The sequence below is a fragment of the Dromiciops gliroides genome, chromosome 6, assembly GCF_019393635.1.
Source record: "Dromiciops gliroides isolate mDroGli1 chromosome 6, mDroGli1.pri, whole genome shotgun sequence".
NCBI lineage: Eukaryota > Metazoa > Chordata > Mammalia > Microbiotheria > Microbiotheriidae > Dromiciops > Dromiciops gliroides.
The window spans coordinates 29,779,392-29,793,187 of record NC_057866.1 but is presented as its reverse complement, the minus strand read 5'-3'; the positions used below and the strand labels follow the sequence as shown (position 1 = coordinate 29,793,187).

General features: G+C 34.9%; 1 protein-coding gene across 5 annotated transcripts in view; it reads right to left on the bottom strand.

Moving 5' to 3' along the window:
* LRRC4C (leucine rich repeat containing 4C) overlaps window positions 1-13,796 on the bottom strand; it is a 1,453,400-nt gene that overhangs the window by 751,354 nt on the left and 688,250 nt on the right. The window lies entirely within an intron of this gene.

Genomic DNA, 13,796 nt, shown 5'->3' with positions numbered 1-13,796 from the left:
GGATCTTATACATTGTGCATATTTATTATTTGCTATTGTCTCTCCATTAAATTGTGAGCTCCTTGAAGGCAGGGACTGTCTTTAGCTCTCTTTGTATCCCTAGGGCTTTTATATTTTCTGCAACATAACAGCTACTTAATAAATGCTCACTTTTTGACAAATCCATTTTGATCTTAATAGGTATTACAGAAAACATATTATCTCTGTATTCTGATGAACTGGGCAAGAATCCTGCCTATGACTTTTGGTGTCTATGTGATCTTAAACACTTCACTTAACTTTCTGAGGCATCAGTTTACTTGCCTATGATGAACACAGTTGACTTAGAACTGATTAAACTCCATCTATTTTCATTCCCAGACCAATGAATTTCTTAGGACGGACCCAACATTATATTCCAGCTTTTGATTTGTTTGTTAAACCCCCAATCCTCTTCTCTTTCTGATTTTCCCAAGTTTTCTTCCTGGACTTTAGCTTATAATGTGAAAGAACCCATCTAATGCAAGAGAACCTATGTGTGAGAAACTTGCTCTTCTCTATTCCTTTCTTTTAAAAATTGTTTTAAAAAATGCTTTATTTGGGGCATCTAGGTGGCACAGTGGATAAAGCACAGGCCTTGGATTCAGGAGGACCCGAGTTCAAATCCAGCCTCAGACACTTGACACTTAACTAGCTGTGTGACCCTGGGCAAGTCACTTAACCCCAATTGCCTCACCAAAAACCAAAAAACAAACAAAAAGTAAAAAATGCTTTATTTATTTTTGCAGGACAATGAGGGTCAAGTGACTTGCCCAGGGTCACACAGCTAGTAAATGTCAAGTGTCTGAGGCTGGATTTGAACTGGGGTCCTCCTGAATCCAAGGCTGGTGCTTTATTCACTGTGCCACCTAGCTGTCCCCCAAACTTACTCTTCTCAAAGGCAATCTCTGTCTTTCTATTCTGACACCCCATATAAAATATGTCTCCTGGTCCCTAAGTTCAATAATTATGCTCCTTTCAGTATCAGTCCCCCAAATTAAGTCCTCCATCTATTTCCTCTGTGGCCTCACTCATATCTATGCTCTTTCTCTGCTCCCATAGGTCCTTTCCTGATACTAACTTAACTTTTCATATTGAGCAATGTAAAATATGAGAACAAGAAGGGCTATAAGAGAAAATAAATGCATGGAATAAAATAACTATATACAGCTTAAAAAATAATCATATGGTTTTGGCAGAAGTGCAAAGACCTCTTCCAACACATGGCAAATTCAAAATGGAAACAATCCACCCCAACATTGGTCTATATAAAGCTGTTTGTTGGGATGTAGCTTATGGAGCCCTCAATGATAGCAAATTATCACATGAAATTTTAATGTTAATAAATAATGTGTAAAGTGAAGGGTTCTGTTAGTGTAGATTTTGAGAAATGATGAAATAAGTAGTTGAAGTTGGTTTCGGAAATAAACAAAGCAATAGAGGATTAAGACCTTAAGAGATAAAAAAAATTTCAATCAGAAACAATACACACATGCACCCTTCACACACACACACATACACACGCACACATAATTTTGCAAAGAAAAAGCCCATAATTGATCACTGTCATCCTATAAAACTGAGCACTATATTCAGAGTTATATGACAGACTTTAGAACCATAGTTAAAATAAACAATTCATACCATCATCTTCCTGAACAATATTCTTGGCTACTAAAAGCATCACAAGTGGTATGAAAAATTTTAACGAGAGAAAAATCACCTTTTTCTGAGATAGCCATTTCTATTTTGTGGAAGCGCTTTTTTATTATTAGAAACTTTCCCTATCCCCACCACTGACATGAAGTGGAAATTTTTCTTCTACCCATGGTTTTTAATTCTGCACTGTGGGGTAAAGAAGAATAACATTCAATTCCCATCCATGAGACACCTTTTGAAAACAATTGAAGATATTTTCCATAGTTCACCTTGGCTCTCAATCCACTGTTTTCTGTTGTCCACAACATGGTAAACACATTTGTATTCACTTCTCCTTTTAGTCAAACTTTATTTTTGCCAAAGTATAGGGTGTTGGTTAATTGGCTTTGCTCTTTTCTGGGTCTAATTTCTTTATTTGTAGAAGGAGAAGGTCAGATTAATTAGATGGCCTGTAAAGTCTCTTCTGGCTCCAAAATAGAACTCCCCCCGCTCAAACCCTTTCTCGTAGACCACTTTATCAGTCCGTAAAGACCATTATAGACCTTTTCTCAGAATATTACTGTTAAAATCTTAAATACATTTTTGCTTCTCCAAAACTCAGTTATATTAAAATATTTATTTATTTATCTGTCTAGCCACCTAGCTAAAATAAGTTCATAAACCCTAGGTGAAGAACCTCTTTTTGAGAATGAAACTAACAGTGTTGACTATTTCCCCAATGGCTATCATGAAATTCTTCAGGATCTTGAGAAGCTTCGAACATCCTTTGTCTATTGAGCAAGTATATGTTTACTATAGGATCAGAAAAAAAAAACAAATATGAAAAGTAATAATAACAAAAATATAAGTTCCATTAAAACCAAGCCATTTCATTTTGTCATCCAATTTTGAGTTTAAATGTGAATATCAGAATCAAATTAATGTATACCATATGATCATAACAAGGGAAAAATTGTAGAAGCAAAACATGCTGCATATCTCAGTCAGATTGATATACTTGGGTCAAGGGTATCTCTCTTTTCATTACTTAACCAGTCATTCTCTAGAAGTCATCCTACAGAAGCCCTTCCAATTTCTTATTTTCCTACAAGACATTTTGATTGTATAATTTACTTTACCCCTTCCTTGTAACAGTAGAAGTGACTTTTCATGGCTTTGGTAAGCTGACATTGAATGCGATAGAATATTTAAAAAGAGAGAGAGAACTAAAGAGAGATTTCTAATGAATTTATTTGATAAATGTAATAGCTGGTAAGCCAACTAAAATGAGAATTGCAAAGGCCATTGAGTAATAAACAGCATTAGTGAATGTGATAATAAATTTACCATCTGGTGATTTATCCCTGATGCTGGTTTTCCTGAACTGACTAAAAAATGGTCTATCATTTCTCTTTCTATTCAGAATTAGAGGCTTTTAGGTTATTTCAGAAAGAATATTCATTTTTCAGTTTCTAAGTGTTAAACATGAAAAGCATTGAAGGAAAAAAAAACAAATTGGAGACTACAGCAATATTTCAATATTTTATGTATTTAATATTCTTTTATTAATTCTCCTTCCTTGCAATTTTACTAGAAAATTATTTTTTTAACATACAGAAGTAATGATATAAGGAAGGCTCTACTAATACTATCTTTAGAAATATCTATCGTCTATCTATATATCTACATATCTATGTATCTATCTATTTATCTATCACCTTGATGATATGTATTAAATAATATATTAAGATTAAATATATATCTTTATTATGGATTGAATATATACAATTTATATATATACCTAACTATATGCATATATGCATAATATGTGGATGTCTTTCACTACATATTATTAGAGCTTTTAATTTAGCTAATCCAAATCAGTAGTAAGATTATAAATGAGAAAAAAATGAGGCCCAAAGATGAGCAGTGAAGTGGCTGAGATTATACAGCTTGTGAGTGATTAAGGAAGTCCTCAGATCTAGGTCTTCTGCCTAGTACTCAAATCTAGAACTCACAGTTTAATGCTCTTTCTATTATACCTAGTTCTATCATAGCAATTACAATGCTAAAAATTGGTAATTTTATTTAAAACAACTATAATACCATTTATATAGTACTTTTTGATTTGCAAAGCACATCACAAATATCTTATTTTATCCTTACAACAATATTTGAAAGTAGGTGTTATTATTATCCCTTTTTTACAGAAGAGTTAACTGAGACAGATTAATTGACTTGTCCAAAAGCAGTCTAATTTATTGATAAGGCTGACACTGAATAAGTACAATAGGTAAAAGTAGAAAAAAAACAAATGAGTAGTAGCTTTCCGTTCACTAAAAGTCTTCAAGCAAAGGTTGGTTGAACACTAGCCAGATGGGCTGGAGAACAAATTCTTTTTCAAAATATGATTTGGACAAGGTGACCATGCAGGTCACTTTCAATTCATTCTATCATTCTCTAATTTTAGAGAAGGAATATATTTTGATTATTTTAGGATCTATGGTGATATCCAGTGTTTTTATGGAATCCTAAGTTAAGAGCTAGGAAGGACCTAAGAAACCATAGTACAACACAGAGATTTTACACTTCAGGATATGAGATCCACAGAAAGCAAGTGAGTGGGTTTAGGTCACAGAGGAAGTAGCAAAGCTTAGATAAGGACCACAATTTAGTAATTCTCCTACTGTAAACACCATACTCTCTTTTTTCATTTATTTAGAATTTTATTTTCCAAATTACATGTAAAAACAAATTTTGACATCAATTTTTTAAAACTTTGTGTTCTAACTTCTCTTCTTCCTTCCCTCACCACCCCCCCTCCCCCCTCCCCGGCAGAATTTGAGCAATTCAATACAAGTCATACATGAGTAGTCATGCAAAACATTTCCACATGAGACAGGTGGTGAAAGAAAACAGACAAAAACAAACTTCAGATTCAGGAACTATCAAAGAATTATGCTTCAATCTCTTTTCAGATACCATCAGTTCTTTCTCTGTAAATGGATTGCAACTTTCCTAAGTACTTCAGAGTTATCTTGTATCATTGCATTGCTGAAAATGACCAAGTCATTCACAAGAGATCATCTTACAATATTGCTGTTATGTTTTATACAGTACATTTCACTCTCCATCAGTTCATTTAGGTCTTTCCATGTTTTTCTGATAGCATCCTGCTCATCATTTTTTTTTGTTTGTTTTTGATAAAATAACTAACACAAATATGTTTCAATCTGTATTCAAATACCATCAGTTCCCTCTCTTTAGATGGATTGCATCATCATAAGACCTTCAGAGTTGTCTTGGATCATTGCACTGCTGAAAACAACCAAGTCATTCATAGCAGATTATCTCACAATATTATTGTTATTTTGTATACAGTAGATTTCACTTAGCATCAGATCATGCAGGTCCCTCCAGGTCTTTCTGACAGTATCCTGCTCATCATTTTTTTTTATGGTAAATTACACTTATGTATTATGTTAAAGAGAGATTTCCTTACAATAAACCCATGAGGTTGATTATTGTAACAGCAGTAATAGATAACTTTTATATAGTATCTTAAACTTGACAAATAATTTTCTTTATAATAGCCCAGCAAATTGAATACCATATATTTTTGCCAATATTATCATTAATCAATCATCATCCATCAATCCTTATCATTCTCAGTCAATCCTCATCTTCCTAATTCAATCCTCATCATTAATCAGTCTTCATCAGTGAAGCATTCATCTTCTTCCTATCATCATCAATCCATCCATCATCATCATCATCATCATCATCATCATCATCATCATCATCATCATCATCATCATCACCTTACATTACTCTTGCCTCTGCTTCAAAATGTTTTTTTTCACAATTACTCTTGTTAACTGTTTCCCTCCGTCCTATTCCCTTCCCATGATATTTACTCTATTTTCTATTTTCTTTTACCCTGTCCTTTCTCAAAAGTGTTTGCTTCTGACTGTCCCCTTCCCTGCTCGGCCTTCCCTTTTTTCACCCCTTCTTCCTTATCCCCTTCCCCATCTACTTTCCTGCAGGTTTAGATAGATTACTTCACCCAATTAAGTGTGTATGCTATTCCTTCCTTGAGCCAACTCTGATGAGATTAAAGTCTCTGAGCTAATTCTGATGAATATAAGGCTCATTCACTTATTCACTCTTCCCTCATCTTGCCCCACCCCCATCCATAAACCCTTTCCTGCTTCTTTTATGTGAGATTTCACCCCATTCTACCGTTCCTTGTTCCCCTCCCCCAATGCATTCCTCTCCCTCTTCAATTTTACCCTAAAGATATCATCACGGTACAGCTAGGTGACAGTAGACCAAGCACCCACTCTGGACACAGGAGGACCCAAGCCCAAATCCATTCAGAGACACAAGACACCCACCAACTCTGACTGCCCCACAAAAAATGATAAACAGAAATTAAATATTTTACAGATATCATCCCTTCATATTCAATTCCCACCTGTGTCCTCTGTCTAAATTTATTCCTATCATCTTCCCTAATACTCAGAAAGTTCTTATAATTTGGACATATCATTTTCCCATGTAGGAATGTAAACAGTTTAACCTTTTAACATTTCTCATTATTCCTTTTTCCTGTTTATCTTTGTATGCTTCTCTAGGGTCTTGCATTTGAAAATCAAATTTTCTATTCCATTCAGGTCTGTTCATCATAAAGACCTGAAAGTCCTCTTTTTTCATTGAAGTCCCATTTTTTCCCTGAAAGATTATATGCAGTTTTGCTGGGTAGGTGATATTTTGTTTTAATCCCAATTTCTTTGTCCTCTGGAATATCATATTCTGTGCCCTCCAATCCTTTTATGTAGAAGCTGCTAACTCCTGTGCTATCCCTACTGTGGCTCCACAGTATTTGAAATGTTTCTTTTTGGCTGCTTGCAATATTTTCTCCTTGACCTAGGAACTCAGGAATTTGGCTATAATATTCCTCAAAGTTTTCTTTTTGGGATCTCTTTCAGGAGGTGACTGATGAATTCTTTAAATTTCTATTTTACCTTCTGCTTCTAGAACGTCAGGGAAATTTTCCCTGATAATCTCTTAGAAGATGCTATCTAAACCCTTATTTTGGTCATGGTTTTCAGGTAGTCCAATGATTTTCAAATTATCTCTCCTGGATCTATTTTCCATGTCAGAATTTTTTCCAAGAAGATATTTCACATTGCACTCTATTTTTTATTCATATGGATTTGCTTTATAAAGTCTTGGTTTCTGATAAAGTCTTTAGCTTCCATTTGTTCAATCCTAATTCTCAGGAAATTATTTCCTTCACAGAGCTTGTGAATCCCCTTTTCCATTTGACTTTTCAAGCTGTTGACTTTTTTCTCATGACTTTCCTGCATAACTCTTATTTTTCTTTCCACTTTTCCCTCTACCTCTGACTTTACCTTCAAAGTCCTTTTTGAGTGCCTCTATGACCTGAGACCAATTCATATTTTTCTTGGAAGCTTTGGATGTAGGAGCCCTGTTGTTGTTATCCTCTTCTGAGGGTGCACCTCAGTCTTCCTTGTCACTAAAGAAACTCTCTATGGTTTACAACTTTCTCTGTCTGCTCATCTTATCCATATTTTACTTGACTTTTAACTCCTTAGAGTGGGGCCCTGCTTCCAGGCTGCACTGTCCCAAGCTTCAGGGGGTGCCAGGTGTTATAATTTAAGGAGGGGCAGGTTATTCACTTGCCTGGCCTATGCTCTGGTCTGTAAATAACCCAGGCCAACATGCTAATTAACCAGAAAACAAAAATGTGTTTGCTGTGGTTTTTAATTCCAATGAGCCTGAGCCCCTCTCCCACCTGGGCCACTGCCACTCAAGATTTCTTCCAGGTTTTCTGTTGGGGTAGGACAACTGAATTCCCCCTCACCTCCCACATACACCCCTATATTCTCTCAGCCCTCTCACCAGACTGTGAGTTTAGATGCAGAAGACACTGGTACTGCAGCTTATTTGGAGGTTCAAGGGGAAATTTTTCTGGTGCAGCCTGCCTGGGGCTGCATATGTATCAATGCTACTTTGGGGTTGGATGTCACTCTCAGCCCCACACAGCAGCCCCGTCCTTCCAATCTTCTAAGCCTCTTTGGCTGGAAAATAATTTTGGCCCTATCTTTTTGTGGTTCCTGCTGCTCCATGAATTGTCTTATGCCCATATTTAAAGTTTTTTGGAGTAACTGTGTCAGGAAGTCTGGACAGTTACTGCCTTTCCTCTGCCATCTTGGCTCCCATGCTCTCTCTCATAGAGCAATCATCACTATACAAAGGATCAGCAAATAAATATATGATTACTTCAGGTATTGAATTTCAGTGATCCCATGCCTTCTTAGAAAATGACAGTTTGTAATAAATGTGAGTCTGTTTAAATGGAGCATTTGTTATCTTCTAACAAAATTAATAACCTTACTTTCTTGGAGTGAAACTGAAAAGGTTGGGGAAACATTTCTATCAATAGTAATATGCAATTTTTTGAAGTTTTATTTTTATATGGCACAAGAACTCTAGATTGTAAATACTTTCATATTGTTAATGGTGCAAGGTTCTGTTGTTGTTTATGTTGTTACCATTTATGAATTGCATATTAGAAAGGAGATTATCTTTATAGCCATGAAAATCAAGGTTCAAATCCTGACACTTGCTGTGTGATTCTTCATAAGATATTTAGTCTTTAGTGCCCTTTGGAATCTCTCTAAGATTCTGAAGTTACAGAGAAGCTCCTAATTTAGACCTGTGGAGAGCATTTCCACAAAGATGACTTCTGAGTTCTATTCGTCACAAAAATGTGAAAAAGTCACCTGTTTTATCAATGTGACTTTTCTTAATAGATCAACTATGTTTCTTTATGACTTGGAGAAGAACATCATTTTTATTTAATATGCAAAATTATCTACCTCCGCCCTCAAGGTGAGAGTCACAACCTGAGGACCCCAATGGATTTTAAAAGCTGCATTTCAGGATCTGTGACTGATCTTCATTTAGCTTTCCATGCTGAACTCTAACCTTGAGCTTTTAAGACTTACAAGTATTTTCAGATCTATACATATTTCTGTACAGAAAAAAAATCTAATTTTTTTCCTCTTTCTTTCAAAAAGCCACAGATAAATCAAGGGCTCAGAAATCCCACCTGCATTTCAGTAACCCAGCTCCGGTGCCATAATTACTACTTCCTGATGACCCCTCCATTGTTAGTTTAGTGATATATGCTTCAAGCCCCAGCTGGTCATTTGCCATCATCAGTCAAAATTGAGAGAAGTCAGAGTAAAAATGGGCTGGTGCCACTAAAAGGCCAGGCTAAGGTGGATCACAACTATTAGAGGAAACACGGTTAATATTTTGCTATTTTGTGATATTTCAAGGACTAAACATTGATAACCTCAATTTGATAAACGAAGGTGAGGTGTTAGCAACACCTAATCCATCAAAGACTTGCATGTCCTTCTTTTGGTCAATGGGGTTGGAAAAAGAACAATCTAGTCAGTTTTTCTTTTATTAACTAGTTTTCCTTTGCTCTGATCTATAGGTCAAAGGAATTGTAGAGCTAAAAGAACCATTTCAAGGTCATTGCTTTAGTAGAGTTCCTGAACAACTGACATAAATATCCCCATTAAATACTGTATGATGAAGATGATAGTAAATTACATATATGTATGTACATGTATGTATATATAGCATATATATATCCAGAGTGTATATTATACACAACATATATATACATATGTGTATATATGTATTTATCATATCTCACCATGTTCATACACACACACACATATATATATATAGTTAATATTTATATTTTGCTACAAGGTTTAAAACACATTGACAAATATTATCTCATCTGGGCATCACAATAATATTCTGAAGTAGGTGCTAAAATTTCTATAGTTTTGCAAATAATAAAACCAAATCTGAGAGAAGTTAAATGACTTACCCAGTGTCACACAGCTAAGTGTAAGTGGCAGGATTCAAATTCAGGTCTATTGAGCTCCAAGATGAGTTATCTCTTTCACTGCCTCTCACTCACATGCTTTCCCTCATGCAAGGTTTCTTGTTCACTCTCTCTAGCTCTCTTTAGCTCTCTCACTCTCTAGCTCTTCCTATCATTTTCTTACGCCTTTACCATAATTCAAAAAGACACAGTAGTTGTAATCACTACTCACATTTACCATGATAGAGTTCTTCCTTGTGCTTTTCTTTCATAGGATTATAAATCTAGAGTAGGAAGAGATCTCTGAAGCAATGCAGTCTAATCCTCTCATTTTATACAGAAGGGAAATGAGGCACAAAAAAGTTAAAATATTTATTCAAGGTCAGAAGGCATTAATTAAAAGAGCAAGAATACAAATTCTGACCTTAAATTATATGCTCTTGGGGGAGCTAGGTGGTGCAGTGGAGATGTATATATATATATATATATATATATATATATATATATATATATATATATATCTCCACAGCCAATATTTTCTAATCTCTCCATGCCCTCCTTCTCCAAATTGTTATCATGCTTTCCTATGGAGAATATAAAATGTTTGAGTAGAGGGACTGTTTTCTTTTTATCTTTTTATGTTCAACTTTAAGGACAGGACCTGACACACACCATGTATGTGCTTGAAAATTATATATTGAAGTGTTGTTCTGCTGAATTGAATTTTACCTCAACTAAATCTCAAATGGGAAAAAAAAACAGGTCCTTTCTAATAAAGTTCTGAGAAGGAAAATTGTTAGCAATGTTCTTTTTGTACAACCTTCTTGCATAGATCTCATATTGTAAATTATTTTAAAACTTTCTCATGAATTTATCATGCCATACCATTTCGTGATGCAAAAGTCAATATGTAGTCAATATTCAATAAGCTTTGAGTGCTTACTATGTGCTAGGTACTATGCTAAGTGCTGGGGATACAAAAAGAGGCAAAGTCTCATATCTGGCTTTAAGGAGTTAACAATTTAATGCTACCTCATTTTCATACTGGACCATGAGCAAAGAGGTCATGTGTTATCTGAACTTTGCAACTCTTCAAATGTCAAGTATAACTTTCCCCTTGAAGAAAATAGTTTGAAATGCATATTTATTCAATATATGTGTATATATGTGTATGTGTGTCTATGTGTATATATGTGTGTGTATAAAAATATATGTGTATGTGTATATGTATATGTATATGTATCTCCATCTATCTATCTATCATCTATGTATCAATGCCCTTTCATGTACTTGATGACAAAAAACCCATCTAACATACTGTAAGATTAGACAAACTGAAACCATGAGGTGAATGGAAAACTTCTCTACAACTCAAAAAACTATCATCTATGCTCCCTAAAGTTTTGTAGGACTTGTTATAATGAGGTTGCATTTCATGTGTGTATTATACTAAATGGCTAAAGAGGGTCCTTTAATCTCTCAGTTTTTGTAATTCTGTGAACTAAATAAAGTATCCCCAAAGTGGTTTGACCAGTATTAACAGCTCTTCCATTTTAGAATTATGATTATCTTAATGAGATATACAATTATGTGGACAGTTTTTGGCTGCCATTTTATACTGTTGACTTACATTGAACTGTTAGGTCACCAAGGTCTATAGAAGGTCTTCAGATGAGCTATTGTCTAGGCATGCCCATCCCCCTCATTTTGTAATGGAAAAATTAATTTGATTTTTTTTTTACTGAAAGTGTAGGGCTTTACATTTGTTTTTCATTCTCCATGATATCCTATTTGAATTGAAATTCTAGGCTAAGCCCCCAATTCTCATTTCTATCTTTATACTGGGAAGCTCCACTTGGATGTAATTTTAGCACCTCAAATTCATCATGTTGAAAATTGAATGCCTCCTACTTATAAAATCTAACTGAACTCCTGATTCCCTTATTAAAAAGAAAGAAAGAAAGAAGAAAACAGAAAGGAAGGAAGGAAGTAATTTCCATTTTCCCAGTCATTTTGGAGTAACTTCTCTTTGCTTCTCTTTTCTTTACCTTTGATTCCTCTTTTTCTTGATTCCCAATGAAATCATTTATAAATATATGCTTTTTAATGTATATAATAAATACATATAAATTATACACATATAAAATATATATTATGTATGTTCATCTCTATCAATATCAGTCACATTTTCTATACTTTCCACATATATATGTTTATATAATTTTCTGTAAACAATATTATATGTATATCTGTATATGTTTTACACATATAGATATGTATATGTGCCTATATCTTCTATATTGTTATTTAATAGATTTTTCGTGGTTCAGTGGTCAGTTCTGCTGCCAAAAAGCTAATTGTCTGAGGATTAGGCATAGGTCTTAAAGATCATTTTCTTAGATTATATTTTTGGGGGCAGGGCAATGAGGGTTTAGTGACTTGCCCAGGGTCACACAGCTAGTAAGTGTCAAGTGTCTGAGGCTGAATTTGAACTCAGGTCCTCCTGAATCCAGGGCTGGTGCTCTATCCACTGTGCCACCTAGCTGCCCGCCCTTGCAGATCACTTTCAAAACTGAAGTCAAGAGCTGATTTGCCTAAATTTTATAAATAGACAGATACTCTTACCAGGGAAAGATTTTTTCCCCCTACTGACACACTTAGTAAAGTTATTGCTGTGATGGTGTTTTCGAAGTTAATTTCTTTTTAATAGCTGATACTTTCATTTCCCTGTACAAAGTCATTGTCAGAATGAAACTCACATTCCTCAGCATCTAGAAATAATTGCAATTTTCTGTGGCCTCCGACAGTATTATGAAATGAGTCTATATTTCCTTTCTTGGGCTCAGATTTCAAAAAGAGATTAGTTTAAAATGAATTATAACAGGCCCCAAACTACTCTTGGAATCATATCTCTCTTCTGGCAACATTAACTGATTTGTTTTATATTTCTGGGAAATGTTTTTGATTCTAATGAAAAGGCCCGATGAGGTGTTCCTCTAATAATCTCTGCATTTATGTATCACTTCAAGGTTACAAAGAACTCTTGTAACCATTGTTTTATATGATATTCCAAAAATTCCTATGATAGAGGCAGTATATGTATAATTATTCCTATTTCACAGTTTAACTTCCATGCCTAAAACCTCAAGGTAATCTTTAATTCCTTCCTCTATATCTATCACCTTTTGGATTCAACTAGTTTCACGTCCTTTTTGACTTGCAATATAAACTCTTAGAGGGATTGGCTCAATTTTATAATTTTCTCTGCTACACATATGCCAGTTGCTGCCTATAGTAGATGTTTAACAAGTAACAGATTTATTTATTATTATTATTTATAACTTATATCCAACCTAGTCAAATCCAAGAAGCACTTATTAAGTTCCCACTATATCTAAGACACTGTGCTTGCTTCTGGACATATAAAGATGAGAGGAAGGGAGGAAGGAAGGAAGGAAGGAAGGAAGGAAGGAAGGAAGGAAGGAAGGAAGGAAGGAAGGAAGGAAGGAAGGAAGGAAGGAAGGAAGGAAGGAAGGAAAAAATGGAGGGTGGGAAAAGGGAAGGAGAGGAGATGGAAGGAAAGAAAGAAAAAAGAATGAGAAAAGGGAGAAAAAAGGAAGAAAGAAAAAGTAAATAGATAATACTCTCCTTTCTATTGCCAATGCTAGAAATACAGTTCATTAGCTCATTGCCAACCAGCTAAAATATGATGATAGCCTCCGTATAGGTTCCCATCTCCTCCACTCCTATCATCAATCCTTTATGCCACTGTCAGAATTACCTTTATCCTTTTTATCACCTGTCAGGTCTCTGGTCAGAAATCTTTATTGCCTCCCACATAATTTTCAAAGTTCTATGCCTGGCATTTAAGGGCCTTTACAATATAGCACCAGCAAATCTTCCTAGGTTTATCATGTATTTTTCCACTCTACTATATATACTCAATGATATAACATGATTGGATCACTCTTTGCCCCTGGAGCATACACTAAAATGCCTCCCTGCTGAGCTCCTCTCTGTCTTTTAAAGATAAACTTCAAAGCCACATCTTCAAGAAAGCTTTTCCTGATTCCAGTATTTAGTTCCATCAATCAACATTCATTAATCACTTATTATGTACCACGACTATACAAACTCTAGGGATACAAAAAAAGGCAAAAGACAGTCCCTGCCCTCAAGGAACTTACAATGTAATGGT